We start from the raw sequence: 17,643 nt of genomic DNA, 5'->3' as shown, positions 1-17,643 counted from the left end.
ATTGCTAAGTAGCCCACATGGCCTCCCACACATTTGTTGACAACCCCACTGCACGCAGGTCAAGGAGGGGCAATAATGTACATGCTGCACTACGTCCAGCCCTTTGTTCCGGCTGAGCAGAGCCCGTGGTGCCACACACACTCACAGACAGATCAGGCGATGCAGAGATGTGCAGACACGCTCTATCAATGATTAGGGTTTCAATCCGTCTGGGGTTTGTTCTAACCGCTTGTGGCTGGCATTCCTGGAGTTTAGTGAATCGGACAGCAAGAGATGAACAGGGTGAATATGTCTCAGCAAACACAGAGCCCAGCAGAGCGGTGTCAGTTCAGGAGAGGTGCCCTAGACTCTGCAGAACCATTTTGCATCTCGAGTGTGTATGTATGTGTGCCTGGGGTTCTATCTGTGGGTCTCATGGCCTCTCTAGGTACACATCCAATTGGTTGTTATAAACAGGTCAGTGTGCATCTGTGGGAGTCTGTGGGCAACCGTGTGATGAAACTTATTTGTGTGTCCTTCTGCCGGTTTCACAAACAACAAAGTGAATGGAGGGATGCTTTAAGCCTCTTTTCAATCCATCGTTTTTCGCTCCACTCTTGACAGAGACCGGCCACTTGCAAATTGGCCTTAGGCCTGCATTTATATGTGTATTTGGCGATCAGTGTTGTGTGTGTGTGTCTATGTAGGTTGAGAAACAAAGGCGGTGTGAGTATATGTCTGTAAATGTGAGGCTTTGCGAGTCTGCGTTGCTGTATGTGTCGTGCGCAATCATGCACCCGATTCTTTAGAGTGCATTTGATATTGTGTCTTTGTATGTGCGTGCTTGACTGTGCGAGCACATGAGTGGGTTCTATACCTGTGTGTACTGGGTGGGTATGTCTGTGTCTTTGATGAAACGTTGCAGTGTCTCAAGCATTTCTATCCTTTCTCTTTGTTGTATCAATTATTATACTAGAGGGTGTTGGTGAATGCAGATGTAATTAGCTAAAACAGTAGCCTGCATTCATGAGCAATCTGAAGTCTTGCTCTTTGGTAAGCCCTACTCCACAGATACCACTAGAGGGCGCAGCTGTGCTTGAGAGAAGCGGCCGGGACACCAAAATGTGACCCTTCTGAGCACCGCTGTCGCAGGTCTGCAAGCTCCACGGAACATTTGCCTTAATTCACACAGGATTACGCTATTCGGCTGGTGGAGAAGCCGAAAGTTAAAACATTGGGCCCCAAGGGGCATATTACCAAGCAATAGCGATAATTATCGCTATTGCTTGGTTAGAGACAAAAATTTACCGCTGAGCTGCGGCGATTTTTATCGCAAATAAACCTTGGTCTTACCAAGGTTTATCGCAAATGCGATAAAAATCGGCCGCAATGCATGAATATCGCTGAAAAGTCAGCGATATTCATGCATTACCGAGCTAATGCTCTTAGCCATGTTATCCACCTCCCATTGGATAACATGGCTAAGAACTGCTCAGGGCAGGTGTTAGCTTTTGGAGATATTCGCGCTTAGCGCGAATATCTCCATAAGTTGGTAATAGGAGATAGCGATGTTAGCGACTATTTCCAGTCGCTAACATCTTGGCACGCCCACTTTGCATGTCATTAGTGATAAATATCACTGACATGCAAAGCGGGGCCCAAGATGGTCGCTATCTCCTACTAGCTGTCGCTAACTGGTGTTAGCGACAGCTAGGTAATAGGGAGATAATTTTATCTCCGCTTTCTTGGCTTTTAAAGCCAAAAAAACGGAGATAAACCCCCTTGATAATTTGCCCCCAAGTTTCTAATTAAATAGCGGGAAGATGTGGCCTAACGGTCAGAGCTGCTGACCTTGGGCATGGGGAACCCAGCTCGACTCCGGGCCTCGGCTCAACATCCTGTGATTCTGCGTAAATCACTGAGATCCTAAAACAAGATTGTGTGAAAAGTAATCTTACACATTAAAGAGCTCTTATGCCCCTAGGCTAAGTTCGAGCAACGTAAAACTGCAAACAATAAAAGGTAAACTCTTGTACAACATGTCTTAGCAACAATTCAGCACAAATGCTTATTGCTGGTCATGCCCACATTTCTGTCAGTAAAATGCAGGCATCTCACAGTTCCTTTTCCTTCTCACTCACAGTCCCCAGCTCCCTTAATTTATCCCAGGGCAGCCAACTGCGAGTGTCTATTTAAACAGCGACTTCCAAGCATGTCTTTCTACCCTGTGTCGCAAGTACCTCCACACTAGACAGTTGTAAGCTTGCATTGAACCAAATCATGGATGCAGGTGGTCCGTTGTTATAACCTTTGACCAGTCAGTGTTTAGTTATAATCCACAAAGGGTTGTGCATCGCAGGAGGAGGGGAGAGAGGAGGGGGCCTGCGCCTGTTTCCCTTGCGAGAGCGAGCAGGAACCATATGTTAATTAAAACCAGATGGTTTTAAAGCTCACTCCTGCAAAGGAATCGCCAAACGTGCACCCGTTGCCATTCAAAGCAATGCAACGCGTGCACGTTTTGCCTGCAACACTGAAGCGATTTCAAAAGGTCTTTTTCCTACGCAAAGCATGCGCTGCTTAGATGAGACCTAACAAAGGTGAAGATAATCTCTCAGTAGCTAGCAAAAAATGGGTCATGGTTCATTGAGGAAAAGGCCATAGAGTTGGTGACCATTTACGATTACCTCGGAGCCTTGCTGGACCACAGTGGCCATTTAGCAGCACTTATAACTGTGCCACAGGTGATAGGCAACTCCCTTGAAGGGGCCTTTTAAAAAATTGTAAAGTAAAAAAATCAATAACTACTCCAGAGCTAACACTTCTCCTGAAGGTAATAGGATGTAAATGCCTCCCCACATTGGCCCTTGTGGCTTGACATTCAGAAGCAGAATGGCCAACTGTCTAGATAGAGCACAGTCGTCTCGCTGTCAAAGAGTTTTCTTGCTTCCAAATTGCACCTCATATGCTCAAATCTGGCTGGAGTTTGGGCTAACCTTGCAGCAATTGGTATTAAAAGCCAGGTTATTGACTGAAAGCCAAGCAGGCACAGGATTGAACCCTAAAACATTCCATCTGAAAACTAATAAGCAACCCAGCAACAAACTGGCATAAGTACTTACCTCATGCTTTGGAGTCTTAGAAGCACACACAATCTGGACAAGCAGGCTACCAGTACCCATGGTGGCAAAGCTGCTGATGAAGCAAGCTAGGTTTATGTTGGCAGACCTGGATGCACAAGCAGTAAAAAAACTGAGGGATGGTAGTCTGGCCTCGATGTTCCATGAGCCAGAGGCCCTGCCATCCTACCTTTGCCTGCCACTCAACCTCACCATGAAATGTCATTTCATGGGCGTGCACTTCGGTTTAGTGCCGCTAAAGTCCTATCGGTATGGGCGGAGGAACCTTGAGGAGAAGGACAGGCGATGTCACCTTTGTTATTTGGGAGATGAATCATTAACCCATGTGCTATGTATCTGTAAGGAGTTGATCCCCCTAAGGAAGTTTTGGCTTTGATCAATTTGGGCTTACAGAATACCCGTACCTGCCGAAGAGCTATAGAGGCGTGTTGGAGACGGGAATCCGTTCAATTGGGTACCTGCTTTGTGAAATGTGTAAAGGCTTCAGTAGTACTGCTGTCTGCTTGACAATCACTAGAGACAGTTTTTGTAACATAACTCTTCATAGCTCATAATGCCTAACCGGCCACAGAAGAGAAACCTTGGGCCTCATTTATGAGGCCTTGCGTCAGTTTTGCGCTTCCGATGCGTCACTTTTTGTGACGCATCGGCGGCGTAAAACATGCCTCCTGTTGCGCACTATTTACAAAGTGACGCATCTAAGCAGATGCGTCACCTTGTAAACCCCTGCGCTACATTATACCTGCGTCAGGTATGATGTATTCAGAGGGGGCGTTCCCCCGCAAAAAGCCTCGTAATAGTGACGCAGTGAAATCTATGAGATTTCACTGCGTCTCTTTTAGGACGCTGTTGCGCCAAAATCTTGCGCCTGCTTCACAGCAGGAGTAAGACTGACCAAAGTCCTTTCACATGGGGCTTTCCCCATGTGAAAGGACACATTGCTGGAGTTGCGTCACTTTTGTGACACATTCCAGCAATGCGTGACTTTTGCGCTTACAGATACGTCAGAAATACTGACGTATCTGTAACTCCTTGCGACATGATGCGTCATACTGTAAATATGACACATCAATCATGTCGCAAGGAGTGCGCACTGAGAAGTGACGCATCGCTGCTTTCACGCAGCGATGCGTCATTTCTCATAAATGAGGCCCCTTATTTATTGACCCCACCCCTTTTCCAACATGCGGTCCAAAAAAGACATAGTTGGGTTGAAATGGAGTATTTTGGAGACTGGGGGCAAACAGTACGGGGTAGACAGTACGCCTATTACTGAACTTCGCTTGAAATATTTGATCTAACACATCACTTCTTTTTATCGTTTTTACTAAAAAAAAAATCATGCGTATTGTTGTAGCTGATTTTAACATGAAAGGGTTTTAGATTGTAATGATTTTAAGTAATTGTACAATAAATAAATTAATCTAATTTAATCTAAAAGCTTGATAAACTGTTAGCAAACTGGACATAAGCAAAGTAATCTCGAGCAGTTTTATTTCTGGGGTTGGATGAGGTAAATCAGAAAGAAATTAAAAATTCACCTCACTAGTCTTTTTAATTACTTGATAAGCGAATTCAGTAAACTGTAAAACTTTAGCAAAGTCTTTACTCATGATGAAAGTACATGTTGCATGATAAACGCAGAGAGTTTTACTATCGAAAGAAAAACATTTTTGTTTCAAAAACTTAACTCTAATTAACACATCTAATCCAAAGCCTACATTCTTATACCTTTGCAGGATCATTTACCTTACAACGTTTAAAAGAAAAAGCTAGCAAGCCAAATAAGTGGAGAATAGTTTTTTTATAATAGAAAATCAAATTAAATTTCCAAGTTAATATTAATTGTTAAAGGAAGGTTTATCTGCCACATTGAAACAGAAATGTAAAGATGTAGGCAGGAGATTAGTGACAAAAGACATATCTGCATAAGAGGACAAAGTGCACTGTATATTCTGAAATGTGAAATTGAGAATCTGAGTTGGCCCTGGGGTTCACAGTAAGTCATTTATGGAGTAAAGAGCACTTTGGGCAGGGAGGTTGCAGTCTAGATATCAACTACGATCAGCTCTCCCAAGGCCTAAACCGAAGGACCACAAAGATAGACAGATTTCCTTAAATGTGGCCTTTACCTGCATGTGGGACAGTATGACATGAACACTAAACCCATCCTCAGACAAATGGTTGAATTCGAGTGTGTAGCAAATCAACCAAACAATAACCTAGTTGAAGCGATAAAGAACTTAAAAGTCCATATAAAAATGACAATAAACATCAAAAAATATTACTGGGCTTGCCACCTCGCAGCAAACAACCAGTGTATTTATAGACTGCAGGGAGATCCTGCATTCCAGATTGACAGGTGGCTCCTACCGGGGAAGGGGGGGGGGTAGTTTTTAAGGAGCAGTATACTTGCATTCAGTAAAGCCAAAACTGACAGGGCCCACGGACCACGTGGTGCAGGTGAGGACGGCGGCCACGAAGAGCTTGTGTTGGGAAGATAAGATCACGCTGGCCGTACCACTCTGGCACAACGAACAACTGGGCACGTTTATTCACACAAAGGGCTTTGACCGTTGGGACCTAATAGGTATCTCAAGAGTGGGGGACTTGTGGAAGGCAGGCAACATGATTCCCTTCACCCAACTGCAGGCTGAATTTGAACTGACAGGCACTGAGTATTTTAGGTACTTGCAAATCAGACACACTTTGTTAGGCGTACTGTCCAGGGGGGGAGTCAATACCTGAATCCTCCCCGCTCAAGGATAGAGTCTTAGATGGAGACCTACCAGAAAAGTCCATATCACTTATTTATAAAAAAAACTAGTCAATAACACAGCAGACCCATTACACCGGATTCGGGCAAAATGGGACTATGATGTGGCGGGGCTTGACGACTAAGAGTGGCTCGAGGCAGTGGCCTCTCCTAAAGAAGTGTCCATTTCCTCAAGGCTCCGATTAGTGCAGTTGATGTTACTGCACTGGTCCAACTTAGCTGGCTCGTTGCTGGTGCAAATGGGTTATTGCACCGAGGGAGGGTGCCCCAGGAACAGTGGGCATGAGGGCAGTTTTATTCACATGTTCTGGGAGTGCATGTCTACCCAAAGGTATTAATCGGCAGTTGCGGGCCGCATGGAGGATGTGTTGGAACAAAAGATTGACTGCAACATCAAGCTGGGTATTTTGAATGTCAGGGGCCCGACGGACTTGAGTTCCTAGGAGCGAATATGGGTGACTCTGGGACTGATGGTAGCTAAGCACAACATTGTGCGAAAGTGGAAGGTGAGGGACCCACCACGTCTATTTAATTGGGGTAAAGATATAGACTGGTGCATGGTTACAGAAAAGACCATATATGAAGCTAGAGGGTGCCCCACAAATTGGGCGCAGATCTGGGAGAAATGGAATACTTATAGGGGAAGGATATGTGTGCCCCCCCTAGTGAGAGAAGGTACCAACACACTGGGTCTGGGTGATTATGTTTTTGGTGCCTACCCTGTATCAATGTCCTGTTGCCATTGCTTATTTATGCATAAATACTGGATTGTCATATCCTGTTTTCAATAAAAATAATTACAATTTTTTTTTAAATGACAGACAAAGAAGTCTACTTGATAGTTATACGACAAGAAATAACAAACGTAATCGCACAATGGGAATCAATGTGGGAAAAGTCACAGAATTATAGTCTATGGAAAGCAATTTTGCAGGGGAATGACTATGCTTTAAGTCCATTTCTGATACATGTCACCAATGAACCACTGATGGCATCCCTCTGAGGCACACTCACTAATCCTCGAAGCAAGGATTATACCAGTTTTGATTTTACGTTAAAAAAACGTTTTATTTAGTTCATTTTCTATTCATACGTTGAATCACTTTATCAAATTACATTCTTTGATATGGTTTTCTCTTAATAGACATCATTGCAATTCATCCTCCAATGCATTTCGGGTATAAAAACACCCTTCTTCAGGGAGAGGCACTAGAATTCAAATATATATAAAACAGAAATCAGTATGGCATTCAAAGATGGTTGAAAATACACGAAGTTTTACAAGAGTGCTACCTGCCACCCACGTGCGTGTAGTGCCTAAAATAACCGTTAACCCAAACATGGGGAACAAAAACATAACTCACATGAATTCCTTTCAGCAATGTGCTCCGTCTGTAAATGTTAACACATACTATCAGTTACATAACACAAGGCTAATCCTATGTTGGTATTTAAATGTCCTCAGATCAAGTGTCACGTTTACTAACCTTAGTAACGTTAATATCCCCCATTCTTAAGTCCTTCGACTCACTCGATAACATGCTTCACACAGCGTTCAAGGTGCGCACTAGCGCTTCCGTGTATAAACATAGAGTCAATTTTGATTGGACCACCTCCCGGTCACCTGATCAATGGTAATAAACAACAGACTTCTACGAGACGTCCTTGTACTTATAAGCATATGTATGCATTATGCATTGCGGGTACCTTATCTACACATCGACTAACATGAAATGCATAACTAAAATGAAAAGGATTACGACCAAATAATAAATACAGTAATAACAAAAAATTAATAAAATAATAAGGGACAGCAAAATACAATCGACACTTGTGAATTACAGCACTACGGTTATGAACAAAAGCACGAAGTGCGTGTGACACCTTTTAGCAGTACAGGCATTAAACAGGATCACATCAGGAAAAAACAATAGCTTGCTCAGCTAGAAATATTGGGACATCGTTAAAGATAACATGCTCACTCAATTCGATCATTGAGCCCATTCGGCTTACTTGAGCAAAGTTTTTGAATCCATATGTTTTCTCGTTGCAACAAGTATCTGTTATTGTCTCTTCCTTCCTGTTTCTCTACACATTCCAGTATGAGAAACTTCAGTTGCGAAATGTTATGATGCGCTTCCAAAAAGTGCATAGCAATGGATGATTTAGTGTTCTGAGTCCTGATGTTTGATTTATGTTCCGTTAGTCTAGTTTTAATCTTTCTTTCCGTCTTTCCCACATAGGTCTTACCACAAGGACATTTCAATAAATAAATCACATTTGACGTATCACAGGTTGCTGTGACTTTCCGTTTAATTTCATGACCTTTCATTGGATGATTTATAACAGTTCCTCTAATGATACTGTTGCAGTTCCCACAATTCATACAGGGTCTTGTCCCCTTGTGTGTTACATTTGTCTGACTCTTGTGTTTGAGAATTTGCCCAATGGTATTTCCACGGGTATAGGCGAAGAGAGGTGGTTCTTTGAAAATGTTATTGAAATCTTCTAATTTCAAAAGTTGCCAATGTCGTAGTACACTTTTTTTGAACTCCTTACTTAAGGTTGAAAATTTGGACACCGCCACTATTCTGTTCTCGGTGTTCTTTGTGCGTTCTTTCAATAAATCATTACGATTGGTTTCCTTTGCTTTTTCCTTTGCATTTCTTATAATTTCCTGTGGATAGCCCCTCATGAGGAATCTTTGTCCCATTTCTTCTATTCTTTGTGTTGCTTTGTTTTCATCAGAAGTTATACGTTTTACTCTGGTCATTTGTGAATAGGGTAAATGTTGTTTTAAAGACATCTGATGAAAGCTTAAAAAATGTAAGGTATTGTTTCTATCCGTTGGCTTGCGATAGATGTCAGTTTCAAACCCTCTGTCCGTGATACTCACTTCTACATCAAGAAATGTGATTTTTTATCTGATATCTCCCATGTGAATTGTATTCTGTTATCAGCTTTATTCAGTTCCATGAGTGCGGATTGCAATGTTTCTTTCGTATTCCTCCAAATTATAAACCTGTCGTCAATGTACCTGACGATCAGTTTTGCATTTTCTTGCCATTCCTTTTTGCCCAAAATATGTTGATTTTCATGTTGCATCATAAATATATTAGCGTACGCCGGCGCAGCTGAATTGCCCATGGCTGTGCCTACGAGCTGTTGGTACCAAGTATCGTCATATTTAAAGTATCTATGATAGAGAGTAAAAAGCATCAGCTCCATCAAAAATGTTTTCATAGACATTTCCAGTTCGGTATTTAAGATGGCCTGTTCCACAGCTTCAATGCCCAAAGAATGGGGAATTGAGGTATAGAGCGCTTTAACGTCTGCTGTACATAGGATTAATGTCTCATCTTGACTGATTTCCACTGTCTGGAGTTTGAGGAGGAAATCGGTAGTATCTTTCACATATGTTGTCATTTTTTTGACGGTTGGTTGCAAGTATTTATCAAGCAGTTGACCTAAAGGTTCATGAAGGCTCCCACACGTGGAGACAATGGGTCGTAGTGGAGGATCATACAAATTCTTATGAATTTTAGGTGTCATGTACAATGTTGGGCTTTTTGGGTGATCTTTAAGTAGAAATGTTTTTGTTTTTTGATTGATGGTTCCCATTTCCACTGCTTTTTCCAACATTTCTCTCAGTATTTTCATGTATTCCATGGTAGGATTACTTTCCAATTTAAGATATGTGGTCTCATCCGATATATGTTCCAAAACTTTTTGTGTGTACATATTCTGATTCATAACGACCAAGGCTCCTCCTTTGTCTGCTTTAGTACAAACAATAGCGTCATTATTAGCCAATCTCTTCAAAGTATCCATGTCTTTTTGTGTGATATTCTTTTTCATCTTGTATTTTGGTTTGGTTTTTGAGAGGTCTTGTTTGACAAGTTTTTCAAATGAATCAAGTGTTTTGTGGCTTACCGGTGCTTGAAAAGTACTTTTGGGTCTAAGCCCCTTTAATTCGTCAGATTCTCCTATGTTGGGATTTGGTAAGACGTTCTCGAAAAAGTACCTCAATTTAAGTTTCCTCATGAGTTTAAAAAAACTCACTTCCAGTTCTAGTTGATCCGAACAAGTCGTAGGAACAAATGATGTGCCCTTCTGCAATAGTTGTATCTCATATTTTGATAGATTTTGATCCGAGATATTTATCACTAATTGGTTTAGGTCTGGGTCTTCTTTTTGATGATCTTGGGTGCAGTTGTGCTCCTGGTGTTGGGGTGTTCTTTTTCCTTTTCCTTTACCCCTCCTGGATCTCCTAAGGATGCTGGGCCTAGGTCTAAAAAAGAAGTTGAGGTTGCAGTTTCTTCATTGTCAGTGAATTCTTGAGGTTTTGATGTCGATTGAGCTGTTGCAGGTTGTCTACGTTGAGCTGTGTCACTGTCTGAAGAAGACGTGTCAGTTTGTTGCGTGTACGGGCGACTTCTTCTCTTCTGTGCATAAACTTCGGCCCAGGTATACACTTCCCCCAGTTTATAGTCGAGGGTGTCCCTCTTGAATTTCCTAATTTTTCTGTCATTAATGTCACGTGTATGTTTGGTGATTTGGTTATTGATATCCTCTAATATTTTTGCCCAATCCTCCTTTGGCATCATGTTTGAAAGGTTTTCAGTAATCTCTTCAATTTCTGTTGTTAATTCCTCCGAAATTCGTGACAGTTCTTCAATAATTAATAATATAAGGTCCAAAGAACACTTATTTAAGATTGCATACCACCTTTGCTGAAACCTAGTTGAATTTTTGCACAGTGACGGTTTTAAAGCAATTCGTATGCCCCTGGGAATCCTCTGAGCTCGGTGGTATTTTATTAATGTGCTAGCATGAAGTTTTTGGTTGATATGTCTTGTAGACAAATATATCAGTTGTTTGATGTTTTGTTCCTTATTGTGTGCTGTTGGTGCCTGTATGATTTCCTCCTGTATTAATGCATAATGTCGATTGTATTTTGCTGTCCCTTATTATTTTATAAATTTTTTGGTATTATTGTATTTATTATTTGGTCGTAATCCTTTTCATTTTAGTTATGCATTTCATGTTAGTCGATGTGTAGATAAGGTACCCGCAATGCTTAATGCATACATATGCTTATAAGTACAAGGACGTCTCGTAGAAGTCTGTTGTTTATTACCATTGATCAGGTGACCGGGAGGTGGTCCAATCAAAATTGACTCTATGTTTATACACGGAAGCGCTAGTGCGCACCTTGAACGCTGTGTGAAGCATGTTATCGAGTGAGTCGGAGGACTTAAGAACGGGGGATATTAATGTTACTAAGGTTAGTAAACGTGACACTTGATCTGAGGACATTTAAATACCAACATAGGATTAGCCTTGTGTTATGTAACTGATAGTATGTGTTAACATTTACAGACGGAGCACATTGCTGAAAGGAATTCATGTGAGTTATGTTTTTGTTCCCCATGTTTGGGTTAACGGTTATTTTAGGCACTACACGCACGTGGGTGGCAGGTAGCACTCTTGTAAAACTTTGTGTATTTTCAACCATCTTTGAATGCCATACTGATTTCTGTTTTATATATATTTGAATTCTAGTGCCTCTCCCTGAAGAAGGGTGTTTTTATACCCAAAATGCATTGGAGGATGAATTGCAATGATGTCTATTAAGAGAAAACCATATCAAAGAATGTAATTTGATAAAGTGATTCAACGTATGAATATAAAATGAACTAAATAAAACGTTTTTTTGAACGTAAAATCAAAACTGGTATAATCCTTGCTTCGAGGATTAGTGAGTGTGCCTCAGAGGGATGCCATCAGTGGTTCATTCGTGACACGTATCTGTTTTATTGTTTAATTGACGCCACCAGCGGAAGACGTCACCTCGAGAGCACCCATGAACTTTGATTAAATAGATGAATAGGATATAACTTTCATAAACAAGCTGTGCACCTGGAGCGCATTTATCATTGAACTATTTGTACTTTCCGCTTAGCCAGGCAGGTTGCACGCCAAAAAGTAAATATGAGTAACGCCTCATATGAGGATATCGCAAAATCTACGGAGGCTAGAGCCAATACTTTTGCATTTAAGGAAGATGAAGTCACTAGAATTTATGCATTAATACAGGAGGAAATCATACAGGCACCAACAGCACACAATAAGGAACAAAACATCAAACAACTGATATATTTGTCTAAAAGACATATCAACCAAAAACTTCATGCTAGCACATTAATAAAATACCACCGAGCTCAGAGGATTCCCAGGGGCCTACGAATTGCTATAAAACCGTCACTGTGCAAAAATTCAACTAGGTTTCAGGAAAGGTGGTATGCAATCTTAAATAAGTGTTCTTTGGACCTTATATTATTAATTATTGAAGAACTGTCAGGAATTTTGGAGGAATTAACAACAGAAATTGAAGAGATTACTGAGAACCTTTCAAACATGATGCCAAAGGAGGATTGGGCAAAAATATTAGAGGATATCAATAACCAAATCACCAAACATACACGTGACATTAATGACAGAAAAATTAGGAAATTCAAGAGGGACACCCTCGACTATAAACTGGGGGAAGTGTATACCTGGGCCGAAGTTTATGCTCAGAAGAGAAGAAGTCGCCCGTACACGCAACAAACTGACACGTCTTCTTCAGACAGTGACACAGCTCAACGTAGACAACCTGCAACAGCTCAATCGACATCAAAACCTCAAGAATTCACTGACAATCAAGAAACTGCAACCTCAACTTCCTTTTTAGACCTAGGCCCAGCATCCTTAGGAGATCCAGGAGGGGTAAAGGAAAAGGAAAAAGAACACCCCAACACCAGGAGCACAACTGCACCCAAGATCATCAAACAGAAGACCCAGACCTAAACCAATTAGTGATAAATATCTCGGATCAAAATCTATCAAAATATGAGATACAACTATTGCAGAAGGGCACATCATTTGTTCCTACGACTTGTTCGGATCAACTAGAACTGGAAGTGAGTTTTTTTAAACTCATGAGGAAACTTAAATTGAGGTACTTTTTCGAGAACGTCTTACCAAATCCCAACATAGGAGAATCTGACGAATTAAAGGGGCTTAGACCCAAAAGTACTTTTCAAGCACCGGTAAGCCACAAAACACTTGATTTATTTGAAAAACTTGTCAAACAAGACCTCTCAAAAACCAAACCAAAATGCAAGATGAAAAAGAATATCACACAAAAAGACATGGATACTTTGAAGAGATTGGCTAATAATGACGCTATTGTTTGTACTAAAGCAGACAAAGGAGGAGCCTTGGTCGTTATGAATAAGAGTATGTACACACAAAAAGTTTTGGAACATATATCGGATGAGACCACATATCTTAAATTGGAAAATAATCCTACCATGGAATACATGAAAATACTGAGAGAAATGTTGGAAAAAGCAGTGGAAATGGGAACCATCAATCAAAAAACAAACAAATGTCTACTTAAAGATCACCCAAAAAGCCCAACATTGTACATGACACCTAAAATTCATAAGAATTTGTATGATCCTCCACTACGACCCATTGTCTCCACGTGTGGGAGCCTTCATGAACCTTTAGGTCAACTACTTGATAAATACTTGCAACCAACCGTCAAAAAAATGACAACATATGTGAAAGATACTACCGATTTCCTCCTCAAACTCCAGACAGTGGAAATCAGTCAAGATGAGACATTAATCCTATGTACAGCAGACGTTAAAGCGCTCTATACCTCAATTCCCCATTCTTTGGGCATTGAAGCTGTGGAACAGGCCATCTTAAATACCGAACTGGAAATGTCTTTGAAAACATTTTTGATGGGGCTGATGCTTTTTACTCTCTATCATAGTTACTTTAAATATGACGATACTTGGTACCAACAGCTCGTAGGCACAGCCATGGGCAATTCAGCTGCGCCGGCGTACGCTAATATATTTATGATGCAACATGAAAATCAACATATTTTGGGCAAAAAGGAATGGCAAGAAAATGCAAAACTGATCGTCAGGTACATTGACGACATGTTTATAATTTGGAGGAATACGAAAGAAACATTGCAATCTGCACTCATGGAACTGAATAAAGCTGATAACAGAATACAATTCACATGGGAGATATCAGATAAAAAAATCACATTTCTTGATGTAGAAGTGAATATCACGGACAGAGGGTTTGAAACTGACATCTATCGCAAGCCAACGGATAGAAACAATACCTTACATTTTTTAAGCTTTCATCAGATGTCTTTAAAACAACATTTACCCTATTCACAAATGACCAGAGTAAAACGTATACCTTCTGATGAAAACAAAGCAACACAAAGAATAGAAGAAATGGGACAAAGATTCCTCATGAGGGGCTATCCACAGGAAATTATAAGAAATGCAAAGGAAAAAGCAAAGGAAACCAATCGTAATGATTTATTGAAAGAACGCACAAAGAACACCGAAACCAGAATAGTGGCGGTGTCCAAATTTTCAACCTTAAGTAAGGAGTTCAAAAAAAGTGTACTACGACATTGGCAACTTTTGAAATTAGAAGAAGATTTCAATAACATTTTCAAAGAACCACCTCTCTTCGCCTATACCCGTGGAAATAACATTGGGCAAATTCTCAAACACAAGAGTCAGACAAATGTAACACACAAGGGGACAAGACCCTGTATGAATTGCGGGAACTGCAACAGTATCATTAGAGGAACTGTTATAAATCATCCAATGAAAGGTCATGAAATTAAACTGAAAGTCACAGCAACCTGTGATACGTCAAATGTGATTTATTTATTGAAATGTCCTTGTGGTAAGACCTATGTGGGAAAGACGGAAAGAAAGATTAAAACTAGACTAACGGAACATAAATCAAACATCAGGACTCAGAACACTAAATCATCCATTGCTATGCACTTTTTGGAAGCGCATCATAACATTTCGCAACTGAAGTTTCTCATACTGGAATGTGTAGAGAAACAGGAATGAAGAGACAATAACAGATACTTGTTGCAACGAGAAAACATATGGATTCAAAAACTTTGCTCAAGTAAGCCGAATGGGCTCAATGATCGAATTGAGTTAGCATGTTATCTTTAACGATGTCCCAATATTTCTAGCTGAGCAAGCTATTGTTTTTTCCTGATGTGATCCTGTTTAATGCCTGTACTGCTAAAAGGTGTCACACGCACTTCGTACTTTTGTTCATAACCGTAGTGCTGTAATTCACAAGTGTCGATTGTATTTTGCTGTCCCTTATTATTTTATTATTTTTTTGTTATTATTGTATTTATTATTTGGTTGTAATTCTTTTCATTTTAGTTATGCATTTCATGTTAGTCGATGTGTAGATAAGGTACCCGCAATGCATAATGCATACATATGCTTATAAGTACAAGGACGTCTCGTAGAAGTCTGTTGTTTATTACCATTGATCAGGTGACCGGGAGGTGGTCCAATCAAAATTGACTCTATGTTTATACACGGAAGCGCTAGTGCGCACCTTGAACGCTGTGTGAAGCATGTTATCGAGTGAGTCGGAGGACTTAAGAACGGGGGATATTAACGTTACTAAGGTTAGTAAACGTGACACTTGATCTGAGGACATTTAAATACCAACATAGGATTAGCCTTGTGTTATGTAACTGATAGTATGTGTTAACATTTACAGACGGAGCACATTGCTGAAAGGAATTCATGTGAGTTATGTTTTTGTTTCCCATGTTTGGGTTAACGGTTATTTTAGACACTACACGCACGTGGGTGGCAGGTAGCACTCTTGTAAAACTTCGTGTATTTTCAACCATCTTTGAATGCCATACTGATTTCTGTTTTATATATATTTGAAGTCTAGTGCCTCTCCCTGAAGAAGGGTGTTTTTATACCCGAAATGCATTGGAGGATGAATTGCAATGATGTCTATTAAGAGAAAACCATATCAAAGAATGTAATTTGATAAAGTGATTCAACGTATGAATATAAAATGAACTAAATAAAACGTTTTTTTGAACGTAAAATCAAAACTGGTATAATCCTTGCTTCGAGGATTAGTGAGTGTGCCTCAGAGGGATGCCATCAGTGGTTCATTGGTGACACGTATCTGTTTTATTGTTTAATTGACGCCACCAGCGGAAGACGTCACCTCGAGAGCACCCATGAACTTTGATTAAATAGATGAATAGGATATAACTTTCATAAACAAGCTGTGCACCTGGAGCGCATTTATCATTGAATTAAGTCCATTTCTCACTTTTTTAAGCAGTCAAATGTATTTCTTTTGTTTTTGGAAATAACTACATTTGTATACAATAACATTTCCATTGTTTTTCTTCCAAGGGGAATTCGTTTGCCCTATGGGTAAATCCCTGCCTAAATCTGCATCAGTTTTGGGGAGCTTGCCCTGACTGCCACCCATGTTAGATTTACTTTTGACTTTCACATAAGAAAATCCCAAACCTAATGGAAGGAAACTGTCTGCAAAATGTTTAAAATAACCACAGCCTTGAGCGTTTCATGGTTTTCTCCTACATTTATAGACAGACCCACCCCAAAATGCCCAGAAGAATCAAACATGTATCTAAGAACAGATTTACTTCCACTGGGCCACTAAACAAAGTTGTTTGTGTGTGGAAGTTTAGCTTACACATTTGAATAGTTTTTTTACGTATGTAAAACCACGTTTGCAATTCATAAAGCAGACTATAGACTAGTGAAATGATTTGCTCACACAAAGATGGGTAAATCCCTGCCTAAATCTGAATCAGTTTTGGGGAGCTTGCCCTGACTGCCACCCATGTTAGATTTACTTTTGACTTTCACATAAGAAAATCCCAAACCTAATGGAAGGAAACTGTCTGCAAAATGTTTAAAATAACCACAGCCTTGAGCGTTTCATGGTTTTCTCCTACATTTATAGACAGACCCACCCCAAAATGCCCAGAAGAATCAAACATGTATCTAAGAACAGATTTACTTCCACTGGGCCACTAAACAAAGTTGTTTGTGTGTGGAAGTTTAGCTTACACATTTGAATAGTTTTTTTACGTATGTAAAACCACGTTTGCAATTCATAAAGCAGACTATAGACTAGTGAAATGATTTGCTCACACAAAGATTTTAGTGTTAAGAATTTCACACCAAGGGATGGAACTTAGGTGGGGATAGAAGGTCCTGTCTGGGCATATGCTAAAAAAGAATGGTGCACACCCACAAGCAGACACACTTGTATCTATTGCTAACCTTTTTGTAGACTGTTCTCACCATGGCAATTGTTGGATATTTGCAGCTGTCAAGGTCCGGGGTAAATCCCTTTTCATGGTGGGAATGAGAAAAGAACAACCTGAAACCTGTTGAGGGTTAGAAGAAGGGGTTTTACCAGTAGGTAAAACATTTTCCAGGCCAATTTCAGGAATTCTGATCTAAGACCATAAAGTGGAATTTCTGCATGTGTAGCAGTAAAAAGGTAAACTGAGAGAAAATATCATGCATACATGGTTGTGATGGAATGGTAAAACAACAAGAAACAATATGATAAATAAGATAATGCATTTCTTAAAACGTATATGAAAATGAAATTAACAGAGGTGTAATAATATATTGAGAATATGAGGAGTGTCACGGAGGTCGGACAACTTCTTGCTGAATAGGAGTTAGTGAGAAAGGGCGCTTAGCACTGGCATCAATGTACGCTGTAACAGGTGACCATAAATTCAAATGTTTTATAGCTATATGAATAGGATGAACAAATGCTGCATCCAATCTATGATTATGGCATACAACATAC

This window comes from Lissotriton helveticus, chromosome 10 (assembly GCF_964261635.1).
Source record: "Lissotriton helveticus chromosome 10, aLisHel1.1, whole genome shotgun sequence".
NCBI classification, from domain to species: domain Eukaryota; kingdom Metazoa; phylum Chordata; class Amphibia; order Caudata; family Salamandridae; genus Lissotriton; species Lissotriton helveticus.
This window is presented reverse-complemented; position numbering follows the sequence as displayed.